The sequence below is a fragment of the Myotis nattereri genome (assembly GCF_964212035.1).
Source record: "Myotis nattereri genome assembly, chromosome: 2".
In the NCBI taxonomy this organism is placed as follows: Eukaryota; Metazoa; Chordata; class Mammalia; order Chiroptera; family Vespertilionidae; genus Myotis; species Myotis nattereri.
The window spans coordinates 94,273,398-94,298,476 of NC_138076.1; positions in this window are offsets into that span (position 1 = coordinate 94,273,398).

Here is a 25,079-nt window from a genome sequence, read left to right on the forward strand (position 1 = left end):
TGTGTCCATGGGCATATATATTCTTTGGCTAATATCTTCACCTTATTTTATCAAGAGCCCCCACAAACCTCTCCCCTCTGTTATTTGTCAGTCTGTTTCATGTATTCATGCTTCTGGTTCTATTTTGTTTATCAGCTTATTTTATTTTTTTTCTTTAGATACCACATATAAGTGAAATAAAGTATTTGTCTTGCTATGACTGGTTTAGTTCACTCAGCATAATAATCTCCAGGTCCATCCAGGCTGTCATAAAGGGTAGAGACCCTTCTTTTTTATAGCTGTATAGTATTCCATTGTGTAAAACTACCACAGCTTTCTCATCCACTCATCTACTGATGGGCATTTGGGCTGTTTCCAGATCTTAGTTATTGTAAATAATGCTACAATAGGGGTGTCTATATTATTTTTGGTTGGTGGTCCAGGATTCTTAGGATATAGCCCCAGAAACAGGATTGTTAGGACAAACAGTAGTTCCATTTTTAATTTTTGGAGGAAATTCCATACTGTTTTTCACATTAGCTGCACCAATCTGTATTCCACCAACAGTGCTCTATGTTTCCCTTTTATCCCCATCTTTGCCAGCACTTGTTTGTTGATTTACTGATGGTGGCCATTCTGGCAGGTATGAGGTGATATCTCATTGTAGTTTTAATTTGTATCACTCTGGTGATTAATGATGTTGAGCTTTTTTTATATGTCTATTGCCCATTTGTATTTCTTTTCTGAAGAAGTGTCTATTCAGGCCCTTTGCTCATTTTTTAATTAGATTGTTTGTCTTCCTGGTGTTGAGTTGCATAAGTTCTTTATTTATTTTGGAAGTTAAACCCTTATTGGATGTATCACTGGCAAATATGTTCTCCTATGTAGTAGGTTTCCTTTGCATTTTGTTGATGATGTCTTTTGCTCTTTATATTTATGTAGTATAATTGGTTTATTTTTTTCTTTTGTTTCCTTTGTTGTAGGAGATACATAGGCAAAAATATTGCTCCAAGTAATGTCTACAATTTTACTGCCTATGATTTCTTCTAGGATTTTTATGATTCTAAGTCTAACATTTAAGTCTTTAATGCAGTTTATTCATGTGTATGGTTTAAGTAGGTGGTCTAGTTTCTTTTCTTTTTTTCTTTTTTGCATGTATCAATCCAATTTTCCAGCACCATTTATAGCATAGACTGTCTTTAGCCCATTAGCTCATTGTATGTTTTTGCCTCCTTGTCAAATATTAACTGACCATAAAGGCATGGGTCAATTTCTGGGCTCTATGTTCTGTTCTATTGATCTATAAGCCTGTTGTTATGCCAGGAGCAGGCTGTTTGTCATTATAATCTATATATATATAAAAAGAGGTAATATGCAAATTAGTCAGGATGCCATAACAGTCATGACCGGCTCAGGAGGAGGCTGCATGTGCAGATGGATGGGAGGGAACTGAGTACTGCCCCCGCCCCAGTGGCCATGGCGCAGCAGCCGCTAGGGCTGGGGGCCGGCCCAAAGTGGAGACACCACACACAGGGGGGGCCGCCCCTGCTGGGAGACAGCATGTCAGCAGTCCCACCTCTGCGCATGAGCTGCAGAGGAAACACCTTTTCTTACCGCTCATTGGCTAAGCTCCTTCTATGCCACTCGCAATGTTCTTGGCAACTTGGGTAATAAGAATCCAAGAAGGTAATCTAGGGTTTTTTACCTCACTCCTGGAGGAAAAAAACAAAGGTCCGCTGCTGGAGGGGCTAAGAAATGTCATATCCTGCCTTAGAGCTCAGTGGATAGAGCCTCGGCCTGCAGACTGCAGGGTCTGGGTTTGATTCTGATCAAGGCCATGTACCTAGGTTGCAGGCTCCTTCCTGGCTGGGGCCCAGGTCAATGCTCATGCAGGAGGCAACCAATCAAAGTGTCCCTCTCACATTGATGTTTCTCTCTGTTTTTCCTTCTCTTTTCCACACTCTTTAACAATCAATAGAAAAATATCCTCAGTTGAAGATAAAAAAAAAAAAGAAGAAGAAAGAAATGTCATATCCTATGAAAGAGACATTTTGAAAATGCCTAAAGAAAGTTGTCATTTTTTCATGGTGAAGGGACTGAAGTCCATGTTGATGAAAACACCTTGGTGGCTGTGGTGGCCGACAGTAGCAGCAGCAGCGAGGTGATGGGGGTGGCGCCTTCCCCTGATCAGCCAGTTGCCTCCCACAGAGGGAGGCCAGACTGTGGTTTAAGGAGCCCCGACTGTGGCCTAAGCTGTCAGTAGGATATCCCCAGAGGGCTCCCGGACTTTGAGAGGGAGTAGGCTGGGCTGAAGGACCCTCCTTCAGTGCACGAATTTCATGCACCAGGCCTCTAGTGACCTTATAATTTAGTTTGATATTGGATAATGTAATACCTCCAACTTTGTTCCTTTCTCAGGGTTGCTGAAACCATTTGGGTCATTTTTGGTTCCATATAAATTTTTGGAATATTTGTTCCAGATCTGTGAAATATGCCATTGGTATTTTAGTAAAATAGCACTGAATCTATAGATTTCTTTGTTTGTATGGACATTATAACAATATTAATTCTCCAAATCTATGAACATAATATGTTTCCGCTTGTTTGTAGCTTCCTCTATTTCTTTCTTCAATGTCCTATAGTTTCCAAGTACAAGTCATTTACCTCTTTGGTTAAATTTATTCTTAGGTACCTTATTTTTGTTGCAATAGTAAATGTCATTGTTTTCTTAGTTTTTCTTCCTGAAAATTGATTATTGGTGTATAAAAATGCCACCATTTTCTGGATATTAGTTTTATATCCAATTACTTTGTCAAATTTATTTATTAGACCTAGTAGGTTTTGGTGCAGTATTTAGGGTTTTCTATGTACAATATCATGTAATCTATATATAATGACAGTTGTACCTCCTCCTTTTTAATTTGGGTGCCTTTTTTTCTTCTTGTCTGATTGCTGTGGCTAGGACTTCCAATACTATGTTGAATAAGAGTGGTGAAAGTGACATCTCTGTCTTGTTTCTGGTCTTAAGGTATATGCTTTTAGTTTTTGCCCATTGAGTATAATGTGGGATGTAGGTTTTTCATATATGACCTTTATTATGTTAAGCTTTAATCCCACTATTCCCACTTTGCTGAGAGTTTTTAAAATAAATGGATGCTGGATTATATTGAATGCTTTTTCTCTATCGATAGGAGGATGTGATTTTTATCTTTCATTTTGTTTATGTGATGAATCACATTTATTAATTTGTAAATATTGTACCAACCTTGCATTCCTGAAATAAATCCCACTTAGTCGTGTTGTATGCTCTTTTTAATGTACTGCTGTATCTGTTTTGCTAATATTTTCTTGAGGATTTTAGTATCTATGTTCATCAGGGATATTGGATTATAATTTTCTTTCTTTGTAGTGTCTTTACCTGGTTTTGGAATTAGGATAATTATGGCCTTATGAAAAAAGAGCTTGGGGAGTGTTCTCTTCTATTGAAATTTTTGGAAGAGTTTGAAAACAACAGGACTTTGTTCTTTGAATGTTTAGTAAAACTGCCCTGTGAAGCCATCCAGTCCAGGAGTTTTATTTGCTGGGAGTTCTTTGATTACTGCTTCAATTTTATTAGTTGTTATCAGTCTATTCAGGCTTTCTGAATCTTCCTGATTCAGTTTTGGAAGATTGAATGTTTCTAGGAATCTCTCCATTTCTCCCATATAGTTCAATTTGTTGGCATATAGTTGTTCATAGTATTTCCTTACAATCTTTTGTATTTCTGTAATGTCAGTTGTTACTTTGCCTCTTTTTTCTTACTAGAGGACCAGTGGGGTGTCCCTTAGCCTGGCCTGCACCCTCTCCAATCTGGCACCCCTCGGGTGATGTCTGACTGCAATTGGACATCCCTCTCACAACCTGGGATCGCTGGCTCCTAACTGCTCCTCTGCCAGCCTGATCGCCCCCAACTCCCTCCCCTGCCGTGATCTGCCTCCTCTGCCAGGACCCGCCTCCTCTGGGCTGCGCAGAACCGTGGGATCCCCAGGCCTCACCTCCGTTGTGTGTGTGGCCATCTTCTGATGACAACGTCGCACGTGAGGGAGTGAGGACCACCTAGGCTTTTATTAGTATAGATTTTATTTATTTGGATCCTCTCTTTGTTTCATGATGAGTCTGGCTAATGGTCCATCCATCTTGTTTATGTTTTTCAAAGAACTAGCTCTTGGTTTCATGTATCTTTTGTATTTTTTTAGTCTCTATGTCATTTAATTTTGACTTTCATCTTTATTTTTTCCTTCCTTCTACTTACTCTGGGATACTCTTGTTGGTCTCTTTCAAATCTTTGTAGTGTTAGATTGTTTTTGTACATTTTTTTTGTTTCCTGAGGTCAGCCTATAATGTTGTCACTTTTCCTCTAAGGACTGTTTTTGCTGTTGACCATAGAATTGGGGTTGCTATCTGTCCATTTTCATTTGTTTCCAAGATTTTTATTTCTTCATAGATCTCATGGGTAATCCATTCATTGTTTACAAACATAATATTTAACCTCCATGTGTTTGAAAGTTTTTGAGTGTTTCTTTTTTAAAATATACTTTTATTTATCTCAGAGAGGAGGGAGAGGGAAAGAGAAATGGAAACATCACTGATCAGAGATAATTAATTTTTTAATTAGGCCTTTACTGTTGAAAGTATTATATATGCCCCTTTTTTCCCCAATGACCCCTCTAACCTGCTCCTGCCTCCTGCCCCATACCTTCACCACCTTATTATCTGTGTCCCTAGGTTATGCATACATGCATAAAAGTTCTTTGGTTGATAATTTCTCACCCACCCTCCCCTGTATTCCATCTGAGATACCACAGTCTGCTCCATGTGTCTATGTCTTTGCGTCTCTTGTTCATCATGTTATTTTGTTCATTTGATTCTACATATGAGTGAAATCATGTGATACTTGTTTTACTCTGACTGGATTATTTCACTAAGCATTATACTCTCCAGATCACTCATGCTGTCTCAAAGGGTAAGGGATCCCCCCTTTTTTTTACTGCTGCATAGTATTCCATGGTATAAATGTACCACAGCTTTTTTATCCACTAATACACTGATGAATATTTGGGCTGTTTCCAGATCATAGCTATTGTAAATTGTGCTGCTATGAACATAGAGGTGCATACAGTCCTTCTGATTGGTGTTTTGAGTTTCATAGGATATATTCCCAAAAGTGGGATCACTGGATCAAACGGCAGTTCCATATTTAATTTTTTGAGAAAACTCCATACTGTTTTCCATAATGGCTGCACCAGTCTGCATTCCCACCAGCAATGTACTAGAGTTCCCATTTCTCCACATCCTTCCCAGCACTTGTCATTTGTTGATGGTAGCCATCAACCTACCTCATTGTAGTTTTAATTTACACCTCTCAGATGATTAGTGACTTTGAGCATTTCTTCCTATGCCTCTTGAACTTCTCTATGTCCACTTTGGAGAAGTGTCTATTTAGGCCCTTTGTCTATTTTCTTATTACATCGTTTGCCCCCCTCTTGTTAAATTGTATGGATTCTTTATATATTTTGGATTCTAATGCTTTATTATCTCCCATACAGTTGGCTAGTTTTCATTTTGTTGATGGTTTCTTTTGCTGTGCAGAAGCTTTTTATTTTGATGTAGTCCCATTTACTTTTTTCCCTAGTTTCCTTTGAGATGTATCTGTAATTATTGCTATAAGAGATGTCTAAAATTTTGCTGCCTATGGTTTCTTCTAGGATTCTTATGATTTCATGACTTTCATATAAGTCTTTTATTTATTGGGTTCATCTACTAGAGTAATCTAGTTTTAACTCATTTCTTTTCCCCTTCAAACGGTTCTTAACTGCCTTTTAAACCTGATTGCACTTAGGTTTATATGTTAGGCTGGGAACAAGTTTAAGTAAACTGATTTGCCTGTGATCCCATCCATGGGATAGGGCAGGGAGCCTGTATTCTCTCACCTCATCAGACACTGGTCTATATGACCTACGGGAAAGGATGAAACCAACCACTACTGGTCAAATTATTTTTCTTTGTGTACCTGTAAATACCTCTTAAAAGGATTTTTAAAGTGTTCTAAATCAGCAAACCAAGAAAGCCTGGGAACAACCTGTAAGATCTGTTTCGTTATAGAATACCCCACCATTTACTGGAACAGCAAATTCCAAGCCCTGCATCATCATAGCCCCCAGCTCAATGCAGACACTACTAATCAATCCAAATGCTTTCGCCTTCTAGGCACTGACCTGCCTCTGGATCCTTGTCAATATAACTCACCAGACTAAGCTTCTCCTTGTTTATAGTACATGTTAGCACTTTATAAATGCATTTGATATCACCTCTTAGGTTGCTAAGCTATTGTTTGCTGCTGGTTAGCAACTATAACGGGATGCTAAAATGGGACTCTTGCTGTTTCTATTTTAGCTTGGGCCCAGATGCTTAAAATAAAATGATAAAGTTCCAAACCAAGGTATTATAAGAACATTCCAAATCAAAGTGTTATACAGAACTTGGAAAGAAGGTAGACAAAACTAGTTTTGTGATGGGAGCTACAGTGGGAAATACTTAGTAAGTGAAGGACTCCCCAAGAAACCCACACAATTGCCGAGAGAAAGTCAGCTTTGAGGACCCAGCAAGCCCAGGTGGCATAATTTCAAATCATGACAGTGCCAGGGACTGTGTCCTTTTCTCCTGATTCCCTGCCCCCTGGAATACTAATCTGAAAGGGTCAGAAACGTCAGCAATGGAGAAAAGGGCTGGGAAGGGGGAACAGATGCAGCTGATTGTGGCTCCTACTCCACTGTGAGTGTGAGGCCTTACTATACTGTTCTCACTTGTTTAGCTTGGAGTGTGATGATTACACTGGACTGGATGTTGATGCTCTTATGACTCAAAAGGGCTGAAAAGACTTCTGGACCTTCCAGAGATATCATGCAGAGGCTGGGAAATAACCAGTCCTTAGAAGAGGTTATAAAGGGCTGTGGAGAGAAGGGGTCAAGTTATTCTATGCTGACCCATTGCTTCCACCCTTTATTAGATATCACTTGCTCAAAAAAGCAGCCACACTGGCTTTACATTCAGGCCCCTCATGGTCCACAGACAATGCTGAAGTCCAGGGCACTGGAAACACCTCTCCCCTTTGAAAAAATTTCCACCTGGCTGCTCTTGAAAATTGGAAAGGATGTTTCCTGACCCCTAGAGCAGGAGATAAATAAGGGTCAGTCTCCTCAAAGTGTCACATCAAACTTGAAATATTATCTGACCTCGTTAATGACATTTCCTCAGCAACTTGCTGAATTTGTTGGATCACTGGTAAAATCTAAACCAGTTAACTTTTCACTATATTTCAAATACAGAAAGCTGATGGTAAAAAATATTGCAGCCCGGGCCCTTAGTGAAGATGGCGGCATAGGTAAACACCGGAAATTGCTGCCTCCCACAACAACTTCAAAAATATAACGAAAAGACAAAATGGACATCATCCAGAACTACAGGAAGGCTGGCTGAGTGGAAATTCTACAACTAGAAGGAAAGAGAAAAGCACACTGAGACTCAGAGGAGCTGTGGAAGTAAAGTGCAGAGGTACAGAGGCTCGAGCGCACACGGAAAGGGGCTGGTACCTGAGGATGAGGCTGTCTTTTTGAATCGGGAGGGAGTCACAAGCTCCCGGCAGCTCTGAACTCCAGTTCTGGGAAGTCTCTGGGGACCCAGGACTCATACGGGGAGAAACTGGACTGTCTGGCAGCAGGCAGAACTTGGAACTTGAGGGCAGCTTTCCCTCAGAGGTGCTTGCAGCAATTACCAGGACACTGAGACGCCGGATCCCTTAGGGCAGGGCTGAGGATCAGCCATAGCTGCTTGCTCCACCCTGTTGATTCCCTGAGACCCTGCCCCACCCAGGCTACAGCAGAGGCTTTTGCATATGAATGCCCTGGCCCTTTGCAATCTGAAAATTACCTAACAAACTGCAGCTGGGCAAGACAGACCCAGAACTTCCAAGAGAAGGCCCAAGGCCCCACAGCAGCTTGCATTGCTTCACAGCTGGGCCTCATCTGGGCACCTCCAAACCTCCCAAAAGTAAGGGGAATCTGCATATCTCTTCATAGCTCCTGCTGGGAAGCCTCAGGAAGAGGCTAAATTAGCACCTCCTTAAATCCAAGAGCCAGTGTACCCAGTGGTCAGAGTGGGACCATCCAGATTACAACTCCTCACATCCATAAGGGACACATTCGGGCAGACTCAGTGAGCACCAAAGCCCCACTGAAGAAAGTCTTGCCCCAGAAGGGTGTCTTCAGCACAGAAGTTCTCCCACTGCAGACACAGCCGATTCTCGCAGCCAATTGGCCTGGAGGTCAATTCCTCCCAGTGATAACTACAACAATCAAGGCTTAACTACAACAAGACTACAACAAGACTGTGCACAAAGCCCACAAGGGGGTGTACCAAGAGTGTCCACCTCAGGTAATTGGGGAGGCTGAGCCACTGGGCCCTATATGACACCTAGCACACAAAACCACTCCACCAACACAGGGAAGCATAAAAAGTGTGGAGACAAAGAAAGAGGTTACAAATGACAGAAATGGAGGAAAGCAAACTACTGGATATAGAGTTCAAAACCACGGTTATAAGGTTTTTCAAGAATTTTCTGGAAACCGCTGATAAATTTAGTGAGACCCAGGAGGATATGAAAAAAGACCAACTAGAAATTAAGCATACACTGACTGAAATAAAGAATAATATACAGAGATCCAACAGCAAACCAGAGGATCCCAAGAATCAAATCAAAGATTTGAAATATGAAGAAACAAAAAATACCCAACCGGAAAAGCAAAATGAAAAAAGAATCCAAAAATATGAAGATAGTGTAAGGAGCCTCTGGGACACTTCAAGTGTACCAACATCCGAATTATAGGGGTGCCAGAAGAAGAGAGAGAGCAAGATATTGAAAACCTATTTGAAGAAATAATGACAGAAAATTTCCCTACCTGGTAAAAGAAATAGACTTACAAGTCCAGGAAGCGCAGAGAACCCCAAACAAAAGCAATCCAAAGAGGACCACACCAAGACACATCATCATTAAAATGCCAAGAGCAAAAGACAAAGAGAGAATCCTAAAAGCAACAAGAGAAAGAAAGTCAGTTACCTACAAGGGAGTACCCATATGACTGTCAGCTGATTTCTCAACAGAAATTATGCAGGCCAGAAGAGAGTGGCAAGAAATATTCAAAGTGATGAATAGCAAGAACCTACAACCAAGATTACTCTATCCAGCAAAGCTATCATTCAGAATTGAAGGTCAGATAAAGAGTTTCATAGATAAGAAAAAGCTAAAGGAGTTCATCACCACCAAACCAGTATTATATGAAATGCTGAAAGGTATTCTTTAAGAAGAGGAAGAAGAAAATGGTAAAATTAAAAATTATGACTAGTAAATACACATCTGTCAACAAGTGAATCTAAAAATCAAGTAAATAAAAAATCTGATGAACAGAGTTAACTGGTGAATATAATAGAACCAGGGGCATGGAAAGGGAGTGGACTGACAATTCTTGGGGGGAAAGAGGTGTGGGGGTGCAGGAAGAGACTGGACAAAAATTGTACACCTATGGATGAGGACAGTGGGAGGAGTAAGGGCAGAGGGTGGGGTGGGAACTGGGTGGAGGAGAGCTATGGGGGGAAAAAAAGGAACAACTGTAATAATCTGAACAATAAAGATTTAATTAAAAAAAATCTTGCAGCCCAGCGTGGCCCAGTGGTTGATCGTGGGCTTATGAATCAGGAGGTCATGGTTCAATTCCTCATCAGGGTACATGCCCAGATTGTGGACTTGATCCCCAGTTGGGGGCATGCAAGAGGCAGCCAATCAATGGTTCTCTCTCATCATTGATGTTTCTATCCCTCTTCCTTCCTCTCTAAAATCAATAAAAAATATATTTAAAAAAATTCCAGAAGCCAGAATATCCAGAATACTATTATGATTAGATTTCCTTAAGTTGAAACTTTATGGGGTCCATTGGAATTTTTCTCAGAAACTCAGCCAAGCTACTTACCACAATTTTTTTTTTAATTAAATCTTTATTGTTCAGATTATTACATTTGTTCCTCTTTTTTTCCCCCATAACTCCCCTCCTCCCAGTTCCCGCCCCACCCTCCGCCCTCACTCCCCACCCACTGTCCTCATCCATAGGTGCACGATTTTTGTCCAGTCTCTTCCCGCATCTCCCACACCCCTTTCCCCCCCAAGAATAGTCAGTCCATTCCCTTTCTATGTCCCTGATTCTATTATAATCACCAGTTCATTCTGTTCATCGGATTATTTATTCACTTGATTCTTAGATTCACTTGTTGATAGATGCATATTTGTTGTTCATAATTTGTATCTTTACCTTTTTCTTCTTCTTCCTCTTCTTAAAGGATACCTTTCAGCATTTCATATAATCCTGGTTTGGTGGTGATGAACTCCTTTAGCTTTTCCTTATCTGTGAAGCTCTTTATCTGACCTTCAATTCTGAATGATAGCTTTGCTGGATAAAGTAATCTTGGTTGTAGGTTCTTGCTATTCATCACTTTGAATATTTCTTGCCACTCCCTTCTGGCCTGCAAAGTTTCTGTTGAGAAATCAGCTGACAGTCGTATGGGTATTCCCTTGTAGGTAACTGAGTTTCTTTATCTTGCTGTTTTTAAGATTCTCTCTTTGTCTTTTGCTCTTGGCATTTTAATGATGATGTGTCTTGGTGTGGTCCTCTTTGGATTGCTTTTGTTTGGGGTTCTCCGCGCTTCTTGGACCTGTAAGTCCATTTCTTTCACCAGGTGAGGGAAGTTTTCTGTCATTATTTCTTCAAATAGGTTTTCAATATCTTGCTCTCTCTCATCTTCTGGCACCCCTATAATTCTGATGTTGGTACGCCTGAAGCTGTCCCAGAGGCTCCTTACACTATCCTCGCATTTTTGGATTCTTTTTTCATTTTGCTTTTCCGGTTGGGTGTTTTTTGCTTCCTCGCATTTCAAATCATTGACTTGATTCTTGCGCTCCTCTGTTCTGCTGTCGGGAGTCTGTATAATATTCTTTATTTCAGCCAGTGTATGCTTAATTTCTAGTTGGTTCCCCAATATAACATCGAGGGTCTCATTAGTTTTCTTGTAGATCTCATTAAGTTTATCGGCGGCTTCTAAACAGTTCTTGAGAGACCTTAAAAGTGTGGTTCTGAACTCTAGATCTTCCATTGACAATTTTGTCCTGTTTCTTTGTCTCCGCATTTTGTTATGCTTCTTTGGTGCACCCCCTAGTGGTCTTTGTTCGTGGTTTTATAGTTAAATCTTGATTGTTGTAGCTAATTCCAGGGAGGGTTTGACCTCCAGGCCAAGTGGCTATGAGAATCAGCTGTGTCTGCAGTGAGAGAACTTCTGTCCTCTAGGGAGGTGCTAATCCAGCCTTTGCCTGAGGCTATCCGGCAAATGCCTCTGTGCAGGGCTTGGGCGGGGCGGGTCGCACAGGATCAACAGGGTGGGCCTGAGAGAGCAGTTATGGCCGCTCTCAGTCCTGTCCCCAGGGGCTCTGCCTCTCTGAGTCCCAGCACCCGCTGCAAAGCTCGGAGAGAAAGCTGCACTCGCTCTGACCGAAGCCAGGCAGTCCCGCTTCTCCCGTGTGAGTCTGGGTCCCTAAAGACTCGCCCGGATCTGGAGCTCAGAGTCTGGGACTCCCTCCCGATTGAAAACGCCAACCGCGCCCTCCGCTCCTCAGACTTTGACTTCAGCACTGCGCCTCCTCTGAGTGTCCGTATGCTTTCTCTTTCCTCCTAGTTGTAGGACTTCCACTCAGCCAGCGTTCCAGTGGTTTTGGGTGATGTCCGTTCCGTCTTTTAGTTTCACTTTTGAAGTAGTTGTTCAAAGCAGCAAACTCCAGCGTTAACCTATGCCGCCATCTTGGTTCTCCCCCTTACCACAATTTTTAAAAATTTTATGAAAGCGCTGAAAAGATGGCAGCTGGCAGGATGGAGGTGAGGGATAGGAAGTGAGTGAGTGAGTGAGTGAGTGAGTGGATGAAAAGAGAGTGTGTGGATGTGTGTGGTGTGTATGTGAGTGAGTGAGGACAGTTAAATCCAGCAGGAGCAGCAGAGGCTGGCAGACAAGGCTCTCTGGGACAGGGAGAGACTACCATCACTGCAGGCGCTCCTCAGACTGCTTGACTGGGGCACGGAGCCCACACCAACTTGAAGGGGAGAGCGGCCTCTTCTAAGAGCTCACCAGAACCACCACCCAGACAGCCCTTGGACACTGCCTGCAACCCAGCAGCCACTCCAGCCAAAATCCTCCAGCCACACCTGCAGACTCACAGACCCTGGGATCTCCACCTCCAAAGGAGCACCGCGCCCGCAGCAGTAAGTGCAGCTCCTCCTCCCCAGTGGCAGTCCTCCCACATTGCATTCCCATGTCTCCAGCACGCAGGTCTCCAAGGCCCACCACTCCATAGACTTCTCTTAGGAGTCACTCTGAGCCCCAGCTGGGTTTGATTTTGTACAGACACAGACGCACTGCCCCCCAGTAGAAATTCTGAATTCCCTCTGCCTGATTAATAGCCCCCACACACCCAGCTGCGCAACTTAAGCGCCAAGGCCCTTCAGCACCAGGGCCCCTCAGAGTGCCTCAGAGCTCAGCGCCTGGCAAAGGCACTTCCACAGGTGCTCATTCCCCCTAAGCCCATCTATCCACAGGGCACTTTGGGAAGCCGCAGTCAGCCTCCACTGGGTCCGATCTTGGACAAATAGGGCCGCATTCCCCTGGGCAGTAGAAATTCTGAATTCACCCACCCTGGATAACTACCCAAAGACACCTCGATTAAGCGTGCCAGGGCCCTTCAGAGTGCTTCAGTGGGCCTGCACTAGCAAACTCACTGCGGGTGCTCCTGTGTGCCACCACCGGGAACGCACATCTATCCACCACAGATGCATCAGCAAAAACTGAGTTTCCCCACCCCATAGCTGCAGAACTCTGGACACTACAGTTGCAAGCTTTTCCAGCGTGCAGATCTCCCAAGTCCACCACCCCACAGGCAGCCCTGGGGCCCCACTATGAGCCCTGCTGGACATGCACTTAAACAGGGGTGCACTGCTGAGCTATAGAAACGCTGAATTCCCTCTCCTGGGATACCTGCCCACAGACAGTGCAATCCAGTGGCTTCAGTGCCAGGGACCTTCAGAGTGTCAGTACACCCTGCTGGCAAATACACCACAGGTGCCCCCTCTGAACTGCCACTGGGATCGCGTGTATCCAACCATGGAGGCAGCAGCAAAAGCTGAGTCTGCCCACCCCACAACTATAAAACTCTGGACACCACAGTCACGCCTTTCCTGAATGCAGGCCTCCTGAGCCCCACCACCCCAACAGGTGGTTCCTGGGTGCCACTGTGAGTCTCTGCTGGGCATGTGTGATTTCAACCAAGGGCACAAGACAGCAAAACTTGGGACACCCCCTCCATGGCTGCTGACTTCTAGACACCTCAGTTGCGCCTTTCCAGCTTGCAGGCCTACATCAAGAGAACGCAAATAGCTCAAGTAGGGAGCTATACTAGACTACCAAACCCAGGAGACCTTAGAGGTCACACCAGTAGCACCATACTCAAAAGAAACTGGGTAGCAAAGCAATCAGAGCTACAATTAAAACATTACAGCAAAACATGGGAAGACAAAAAAGCAATCCACAAAGGAAAGAAAAATAGGAATCACCAGAAAGGGAGTTAAATGAATGTGAGGCTACTAACTTATCAGAGAAAGAATTCAGAGTAATGGTTATAAGGATGCTTAAATGGCTGGATGACAAATACACACAACTCAATGAGAATTATAAGGAGCTGAATGAGAATGTCGCCAACATGAAAAGGAACCCAGAGGAAATGAAGAATGACATAGCTGCAATAAAGAACACAATGGAAGGCTTAAACAGCAGACTAGAAGAGGCTGAGGACCGCTTCAGCGAATTAGAAGACAAGGTAGGAAAAAACACACAAACACAGGAGCAACTAGAAAAAAAAAACAACTTAAAAAGCAAGAGGAGAGCCTAAGGGAGCTTTGGGACAATGCAAAACAAACAACATTCGCTTAATAGGGCTACCAGAAGGAGAGGAGGAGAAGCAAGGAATAGAAAACCTGTTTGTAGAAATAATGACAGAAAACTTCCCTGATACTGGCAAGAAAAAAACTACACAAGTCCAAAAAGACATAGAGTGCCAAACAAGATGAACCCCAAAAGACCAACACCAAGGCACATCATTATTAAATTGGCAAATACCAAAGACAAAGTAAGAATACTAAATGCTGCCAGAGAGACAGAAAGTTACCTACAAAGGATCTCCTATTAGAATATCAGCTGACTTTTCAACAGAAACACACCAGGCAAGAAGGGAATGGAATGAAATATGCAAAGTGATGCAAAGCAAGGAAATGAATCCAAGACTACTATACCCAGCAAGGCTATCATTCAAAATTGAAGGTGGAATCAGGAGCTTCACAGACAAAAAAGGGCTAAGAGAGTTTATTACCACCAAGCCAGCAATGCAAGAAATGCTAAAGGGACTGCTGTAAAAAGAAGAAACAAAAAGACAAGAAGAAACACAAACATTAAGAATAAAAATGGCCCTAACCGGTTTGGCTCAGTGGATAGAGCATCAACCTGCAGACTCAAGGGTCCTAGGTTCGATTCCAGTCAAGGGCATGTACCTTGGTTGCGGGTACCTCCCCAGTGGGGGGTGTGCAGGAGGCAGCTGATCAATGTTTCTCTCTCATCAATGTTTCTAATTCTCTATATCTCTCCCTTCCTCTCAGAAAAAAAAATCAATAAAAATATATATATTTTTTAAAAGAATAAAAATGACCACAAACAAGTACTTTTCAATAATAACATTAAATGTAAATGGATTAAATGCTCCAATCAAAAGATACAGGGTAACTGAATGGATAAGAAAACATGACCCACATATTTGCTGTCTGCAAGAGACCCACCTCAGAACAAAGGATTCACACAGACTGAGAGTGAAGGGATGGAAAAAAAAAAATTTTTCAGGCAGATGGAAATGAGAAAAAAGCTGGGGTTGCAATACTTATATCTGACAAAATAGACCTCAAAGTAAAGCCCATAACAAGAGATAAGAAAGGCCACTACATAATACTAAAGGGAGCAATTCAACAAGAAGATATAACTCTGGTAAACATATATGCACCCAATACAGGAGTACCCAAATACATAAAAAAATTTCTGGAAGATATCAAGGGAGAGATCGATAGCAATACAGTCATAGTAGGGGACTTTAATACCCCACTGACACCACTGGATAAATCCTCTAAACAAAAAATCAGCAAAGAAAAAGCAATCCTAAATGACTCACTAGATCAGATGGACTTAATTGACATCTTCAGAATATTTCACCCTAAAGCTACAGAATATACATTCTTCTCCAGTGCTCATGGGACATTTTCAAAGATAGAACATATATTAGAAGACAGACAAAGTCTCTTCAAATTCTAGAGAATAGAAATCATAACAAGCATCTTCTCAGATCACAATGACATAAAACTAGAAATCAACTACAATAAAAACATTAAAAAAAAAATCAAACACTTGGAGGCTAAATAGCATGCTATAAAACAATGACTGGGTTACCAGGGAGATCAAAGAAGAAATAAAAGCATCCTGGAAACAAATGACAATGAAAACAAAACAATCCAATATCTATGGGACACAATGAAAGCAGTCCTGAGAGGGAAGTTTATAGCTCCACAGGCCTACCTCAAAAAACAAGAAAAACTGGTAATAAATGATCTAACCCTACAACTCAAAGAGTTAGAAAGAGAGCAATAAGAAAAGCCCACGGTATCCAGAAGGAAGGAAATAATAAAGGTCAGAGCAGAAATAAACGACATAGAGACAAGAAAATACAAAAGTTCAATGAAACCAATAGCTGGTTCTTTGAAAGGATTAACAAGATTGATGAATGTCTCACCAGGCTCACCAAGAAACAAAGAGAAAGGGTCCAAATAAACAAAATCAAAAATGAAAGAGGTGAAATAACAACAGACCCTACTTATATACAAAGGATTGTCAAAAAATACTACGAACAACTCTACTCCAACAAACTGGACAACCTCGATGAAATGGACACATTCCTATAAAAATACAAGCTTCCAAAACTCAACCAGGAAGAATCAAAAAACCTGAATAGGCCAATAACTACTGATGAAATTGAAACAGTAATCAAAAAAGCTTCCAGCAAACAAAAGCCCTGGACCAGATGGCTTCACAGGGGAGTTTTACCGAACATTCAAATAAGAACTAAAGCCAATCCTTTTAAGACTATTCCAAAAAATTCAAGAGGAAGGCACACTTCCAAGCTCTTTCTTTAAAGCCAGCATTACCCTAATCCCAAAACCAGATAAAGACACCACAAAGAAAGAGAATTACAGGCCAATATCCCTCATGAACATAGATGCCAAAATCCTCAACAAAATTCTAGCAAAACAGATCCAGCATTACATTAGAAAGATCATACACCATGACCAAGAGAGGATTTATTCCAGGAATGCAAGGCTGGTACAATATCTGCAAATCAATAAACGTAATACATCACATAAACAAGTTGAGAGACAAAAATCACATAATCATATCGATTGATACAGAAAAGGCATTTGACAAAGTCCAACACCCTTTCTTCATAAAACTCTCAGCAAAGTGGAAATAGAGGGATCATACCTCAACATAATAAAAGCCATATATGACAAACCGACAGCCAACATCATATTCAATGGACAAAAACTAAAACCATTTCCACTAATAACAGGAAAATGACAGGGATGTCCACTCTCAGCACTCCTGTTCGACATACTACTGGAATTATTAACCATTGCAATTAGACAAGAAGAAGAAATAAAAGGCATCCAAATTGGAAAAGAAGAAGTAAAACTGTCCTTATTCACAGATGACATGATATTGTACATAAAAAACCCTAAAAACTCCATCAAAAAGCTATTAGACTTAATAAATGAATTTGGCAATGTACCAGGATACAAAATCAATGCCAGGAAATCTGTGGCATTTTTATACGCCAATAGTGAACTTACAGAAAGAGAAAATTTAAAAAAAATCCCATTTACCATTGCACCAAAAAAAGTAAGATACCTAGGAATAAACTTAACTAAGGAGGTAAAAGACCTCTACCCAGAAAACTACAGGACATTGAAAAAAGAGATAGAGGAAGACATAACGAGATGGAAGAACATACCGTGTTCATGGATTGGTAAAATCAACATCATTAAAATGTCCATACTACCCAAAGAAATCTATAGATTCAATGCACTCCCCATTAAAATACCAACAGCATATATCACAGATATAGAAAAAAACTCTCCAAAAAATCATCTGGAATAATAATAATAATAAAAAACCCTGAATAGCTGCAGCGATCCTGAGAAAGAAGAACAAAGTAGGTGGGATCTCAATACTAGATATCAAGCTGTATTACAAAGCCACTGTTCTCAAAACTGCCTGGTACTGGCAAAAGAACAGACATATAGACCAATGGAATAGAATAGAGAACCCAGAAATCAACCCAAACCACTATGTTCAATTAATATTTGACAAAGGAGGCAAGAACATACAATGGAGTCAAGACAGTCTCTTCAATAAATGGTCCTGGGAAATTTGGTCAGACACATGCAAAAAAATGAAACTAGACCACCAACTTACACCATACACAAAAATAAACTCAAAATGGATAAAGGACTAAAACGCAAGATGGGAAACCATAAAAATATTAGAGGAATCCACAGGTAGCAAAATCTCAGATATATGCCGAAGGAATTTCTTCACTGACACAGCTCCTAGGGCAACAGAAACTAAAGGGAAAATAAACAAATGGGACTACATCAAAATAAAAAGTTTCTGCACAGCAAAAGAAACCATCAACAAAACAACAAGAAAGCCCACTGCATAGGAGACATATTTGCCAATGATATCTCTGAGAAAGGTTTAATCTCCAACATTTATAGGGAACTCATACAACTTAACAAAAGGAACATAAACAACTCAATCAAAAAATGGTCAATGGACCTAAATAGACACTTTTTGAAAGAGGACATACATAAGGCTGAGAGACATATGAAAACATGCTCAAAGTCACTAATCATCCGAGAAATGCAAATCAAAACAACAATGAGGTACCATCTCACACCTGTCAGAATGGCTATCATCAACAATTCTACAAATGACAAGTGCTGACAAGGATGTGGAAAAAAAGGAACCCTCATGCACTGCTGGTGGGAATGCAAACTGGTGCAGCCACTGTGGAGAACAGTATGGATTTTCCTCAAAAAATTAAAAATGGAACTTCCATTTGACCCAGTAATCCCACTTCTATGAATATATCCCAAGAAACCAGAAACACCAATCAGAAAGGATATATGCATCCCTATGTTCATAGCAGCACAATTTACAATAGGTAAGATTTGGAATCAGAGTAAGTGCCCATCAGCAGATGAATGGATTAAAATACTTTGGCCCATCTACACAATGGAATACTATGCTGCTGTAAAAAAGAAGGAACTCCTACCATTTGCAACAGCATGGATGGAACTGGAGAGCATTATGCTAAGCAATTTAAGCCAGTCAGAGAAAGATAAATATTACATGCTCTCACTCATTTGCGGATTATAATGAACAACATAAACCGATGAACAAAAACAGATGTGGAGACAGAGAAGCATCAATCAGATGCTCAAAACTCAGAGGGAAGGTAGGGGAGGGTGGGGGGAGGGGGAGAGATCAACCGAAGGACTTGTATGCATGCATATAAGCACAAGCGATGGATGTGGACAACAGGGAGTGAGGGTGAGGGCAGGATTGGGGGGATGAGAGGACATTGGGGGGGGGATAATGACACATTTGTAATATCTTAATCAATAAAGAAAAAAAACTTTGACGAAAACCATGGGCTTACTTGAAACCATACAAATAATATATTGATTTTCTTTTATTTTTCACTGGCTCAATTTCACTTAGCTTATGGGCTATATAAATACTTTGTACTAAGAAGAGATGCACACAAATCATACATTTTGATCCCTGGATCATTTTTGCTTCTGTCATACACTTTTGATTTAAGAAATGAGGCAGTAAAAAGAAATTTATAGTAACATAAAGTAAGTAATTTATAGTAATGCAAACTTTTATTCAACAAGCAGATAAATGTCTCCATAAGACCTAGAGCAGATACAGCTACAAAAAGCCATTATCTAATTGGGAAATATCTGCCCAGACACCTGTTTTCCAAATGATGTTAATTGAAGTTTCTCTTGGCTCAGAAAACAGCTCTTGAAACAGCATCCAGACAAGGGTACTTCTTTGTAATATTATGCATTAGAAAGAATTGCCCTAACTGTAACTTTCAAATTTCCTTTTCCCCTGTTATTTGACAATACATGAAAGTGAAATAAGCCAGTCAGAGAAGGATAAATACCACATGATCTCACTCAATTTGTGGAACATAATGAACAACATAAACTGATGAACAAGGACAGATCCAGAGACGGAGAGGCATTGATTGGACTGTTGGGCCTTAGAGGGAAGGTAGGGGAGGGTGGGGGTAAGGGGGAAAGATCAACCAAAGGACTTATATGCAAGCATATAGGCCTAAACAATGGACCGGACAATAGGGGGGTGAGGGCATGAGCAGGGGGATAGGGGGTAATGTAGGGATAAGGACACATATGTAATATCTTAATCAATAAAATATATATATATTTATAACAAAATAAAAAATAAATAAATAAGTGAACTCCCATTCACATGGAAGAAGTCTAAAAGGCCATTAACTTGGTCTAAACAAGCTTCCAAAGAACATGACATCTATGAAAGAGAAAAATAAAAGAACAAAAGGACAGTTGAAATACTGAGGAAGAAATCACTAAGAAATTGTTAAAAAAATAAAAATAATATGAAGTGATATGAAAAAATAACAAATAAAGTTTCAAAACATATAATAGAGAACTGAAATGCATAAATATGTCACAATACATATTTATATACTGTACATGAGGCCCCTAGAACCATAATAAATGCAAAAAAAATCACTGTTAATAACTCATTCTCAAATTGCCCCCCTGTGGGGCATGTGCCCCACATTGGTAACCACTGGTCTAGATCTTATTCAGTTCAGCAGGATCCCTGCCCAAGCACAGGAAGGAAGCTCCTCTCAGCAGGCCCTAGGGCTCCTTTTGGGTTTACAGGTATCCTGAGGAGTTGTGCGGAGGTATCTGCACTGCACAGGGCAAATGGACAGACACAGACTTTGTGGCACTGCTGGGGGTCATCCAGTTTGTCTTTCATCTCAGGAGGCACAGAACAATTAGAGCCAGGTTTATCCTACATGCATCTCAGAGGTAGAAGGGAAGGAGGTCTCCACATGCCTGAAGGCTGGATGGTCAGTGATGAAGACATCATTCAAGACAGCTCCCAGGTGCATAAGAGGCACCTGGTACAAGCCTACGGGTCTGTTCCTCCAGACTATCTTCTCACTTCCCTGACAGCCTCCCCTCCCCATTCTGACCATCCCCTTTTGCTCAGGTCCCAGTTAACTGGGTCTCCATCCCATAACCACTACTTGTAGCTCTCTCTTCTCTATTCTCTGAGAGTAGAAGGTTCCTATTTTATACTGTCTTTACCACCTTCCCAAACAGCTGAATTCTCCACTCTTCTTTCACAACAGACCTTGATTTGCCCATCCGAACCACAGTCCAGTTATTTCCAGCCAAAGCCCAACTGAATTTCCTTTCCTTTGGAGCCAGGAAGGCTCTAACTTCAAAGAGCTTTTTATCTATTCAAAGACCTTCAAATAGACCCAGATCCTAGTCCTACAATAGTGTACGCTGAGAAAGATTGATAAGCCCACACTAACCACACAATTACAGGTACTAAGTGCTCACTAGAATGTTCCCTAAGGAAAACACTGTTTGCCCAAAAGTAATACATAAAAATAACATGTTTAGTTTTCTTTTGTCAAAAAAAGTCTTAAACTTTTTTAAAAATAATATGTCTGAATTAAATAGTTATCTTTAAATTGAATAACCTTGAGATATTTTAAGAGACTATTTCCAGAACTGAGTGAAAAATAAAATAAACTCTTCACATGTATCTTAATTGGCTAAATTTTTCATAAAGAAAGCTTTATGGGCATTTTATTACATACTCTAGTAGGATAAATAATGGTCACTCTACCACAACCCCAACCCACCCCAGGTTGTCTATGCCCTAATCCTGGGATCCTGGAAATATATATTGTCAAAATGCAAAAGAGACTTGGCTAATGGACTTAAAGTTACTAGTCAGTTGACATTAAGATCAGGAGATTGTCTTAGGTTATCCAGGTGGACCCAATGTAATAACATGAGCCTTGTGAAACTCTAAGCAGAGAAACAGCTAAGCTATTCAGTCTTCTGAAGTACAGAAATATGAGATAATAAATGTATACTGTTTTTTAAAAAATAACTGAATGGCTAGAAAACCTGGAGGAAATGGACATATTCCTAGAAAAATAAAACATTCCAAAAACTCAATCAGAAAGAATCTAAAAATCTCAATAGGCCAATAACTATGGAAGAAATTGAAGCAGTCATCAAAAAGCTTCCAGAAAACATAAGCCCAGGGCAAGGCGGCTTCACAGGTGAGCTTTACCAAACATTCAAGGAAGAACTAAAACATATCCTCCTAAGACTATTCCAAAAAATTCAAGAGGAAGGAACACTTCCAAGCTCATTCTATGAAGCCAGCATCACCCTAATACCAAAATCAGATAAAGACAACACAATGAAAGAGAATTACAGGCCAATATCCCTCAGGAACATAGATGCCAAAATCCTCAACAAAATCTTAGCAAATCGGATCCAGCCGTACATCAGAAAGATCATACACCATGACCAAGTAGGATTATACCAGGGATGCAAGGTTGGTACAATATCCGCAAATCAATAAACATGATACATCACATAAACAAATTGAAAGGAAAACAACACATGGTCATATCAATTGATGCAGAAAAAGCATTTGACAAAAACCAACACCCATTTCTGATAAAAACTCTCAGCAAGGCAGGAGTAGAAGGATCATACCTCAACATAATAAAAGCCATATATGACAAACCCACAGCCAACATCATACTCAATGGACAAAAACTAACACCATTTCCCCTAAGAACAGGAACAAGACAGGGATGCCCACTCTCAGCACTCCTGTTCGACATACTACTGGAATTATTAGCTATTGCAATTAGACAAGAAGAAGAAATAAAAGGCATCCAAATTTGAAAAGAAGAAATAAAACTGTCCTTATTCACAGATGACATGATATTGTACATAAAAAACCCTAAAAACTCCATCAAAAAGCTATTAGACTTAATAAATGAACTTGGCAATGTACCAGGATACAAAATTAACGCCAAGAAATCTATGGCATTTCTATACACCAATAGTGAACTTACAGAAAGAGAGACTAAAAAAGCAATCCCATTTACCATTGCACCAAAAATATTAAGATACCTAGGAATAAACTTAACTAAAGAGGTAAAAGACCTCTACTCAGAAAACTACAGGACGTTGAAAAAAGGGATAAAGGAAGACATAAACAGATGGAAGAAAATATCATGTTCATGGATTGGTAGAATCAACATCATTAAAATGTCCATACTACCCAAAGCAATCTATAGATTCAGTGCACTCCCCATTAAAATACCAACAGCATATTTCACAGATCTAGAAAGAACTCTCCAAAAATTCACCTGGAATAAAAAAAAAAAAATAAACCTGAATAGCTGCAGCAATCCTGAGAAAGAAGAACAAAGTAGGTTGGATCTCAATACCAGATATCAAGCTATATTACAAAGCCACGGTTCTCAAAACTGCCTGGTACTGGCACAAGTACAGACATATAGATCAATGGAATAGAATAGAGACCAGAAATCGACCCAAACCAATATGCTCAATTAATATTTGACAAAGGAGGCAAGAACATACAATGGAGTCAAGACAGTCTCTTCAATAAATGGTGTTGGGAAAATTGGACAGACACATGCAAAAAATGAAATTAGAGCACCAATTTACACCATACACAAAAATAAACTCAAAATGGATAAAAGACTTAAACGTAAGAGGGGAAACCATAAAAATACTAGAGGAATCCAAAAGCAACAAAATCTCAGGCATATGCTGAAGCAATTTCTTCACCGATACAGCTCCTAGGGCATTAGAAAATAAAGAGGAAATAAACAAATGGGATTACATCAAAACAAAAAGCTTTTGCATAGCAAAAGAAACCATCAACAAAACAACAAGAAAGCCCACTGCATGGGCGAACATATTTGCCAATGTTATCACCGATAAGGGTTTAATCTCCAACATTTATAGGGAACTCATACAACTTAACAAAAGGAAGATAAACAACCCAGTAAAAACATGGGCAAAGGACCTAAATAGATACTTTTTGAAAGAGGACATGAAAGCCAAGAGACATATGAAAACATGCTCAAAGTCACTAATCATCTGAGAAATGCAAATCAAAACAACAATGAGGTACCATCTCACACCTGTCAGAATGGCTATCATCAACAAATCAACAAACGACAAGTGCTGGAGTGGATGTGGAGAAAAATGAACACTCGTGCACTGCTGATGGGAATGCAGACTGGTGCTGCCACTATGGAAGACAGTATGGAATTTCCTCAAAAAGTTAAGAATGGAACTCCCATTTGACCCCATGATCCCACTTCTAGGAATATATTCCAAGAAAACAGAAACTCCAATCAGAAAGGATATATGCACCCCTGTGTTCATAGCAGCACAATTCACCATAGCTAAGATCTGAAAACAGCCTAAGTGCCCATCTGCAGATGAATAGATTAGAAAACTGTGGTACATCAACACAATGGAATACTATGCTGCTGTAAAAAAGAAGGAATTCTTACCATTTGCAACAGCATGGATGGAACTGGAGAGCATTATGCTAAGTGAAATAAGCCAGTCAATGAAAGAAAAATACCACGTGATCTCACTCATTTATGGATAATTTAGACCATTATAAACTGATGAACAAAAATAGATACAGAGGAAGAGCAACATGGAACATACTGTCAAACTACAGTGGGAAGGCTGGGAAGGGTTGGGGGTGGGTGGGTAAGAGATCAACCAAAGGACTTGTATGCATGCATATAAGCATAACCAATGGACACAAGACACTGGGGGGTATGGGAGGCTAGGGGAAGGTCAAGGGGGAAAAAAAAGGAGACATCCTATCTAATAGTAGACAAACATGGTAATTGACCGTACCTTCGCTACGCCTCCCATTGGCTAATCAATGTGATATGTAAATTAACTGCCAACAAAGGTGGCAGCTAATTTGCATACTACAGGCAGGGTGGGACACCAGGAGCTGCCATCCAAGCCCCCGTGTGTGACCCCAGGAGCAGCCGGAAAGCCAGGCCGCAGGCAAGGCGGATCCCTGGAACCCAGGAGCCCATCGGCAAGGTCTGCAGGCGAAGCAGTGATCAAGCTATGAGGGGGAGGATGGGGGGCGGAAGGAGCTACAGGAGCAGCTCTGGCCAGAGACTGAAGACTCCCGCCGGAGCAAGGAGCAAAGACTGAAGGCTCCAGCCACAGCGAAGATGGAAGGCGGTGGCCAGAGTGAAGGTCTGGGTCCCGGGTGCCAGAGGAAAACTGGTGCTGGCAGCCAGGGGAAAGAAGGCCTATTGCATGAATCTTCATGCAATGGGCCTCTAGTATATAATATTCTTTGTATTACTTTAAGCAATAAAACAAAAAGAAAAAAAAAGAACTGAATGGGAAGTAAGTGGGTCAAAGCTCTCTTTCTAAAGTGGTTTTTAGGTTTGCTCAAGCACATGGAGTTATCAATGTTCCAAATTTCTATGCCACAATATGGTAATAATTTTTACCTGGAACGATTACTTTTATTTTTTCATTAATAACTATGCCTAAGAATTGTCAAGCACACATTATATGCCAGTTATCCACTATTTCTCACACCACTCTATGAAATAGTTTCTAGTT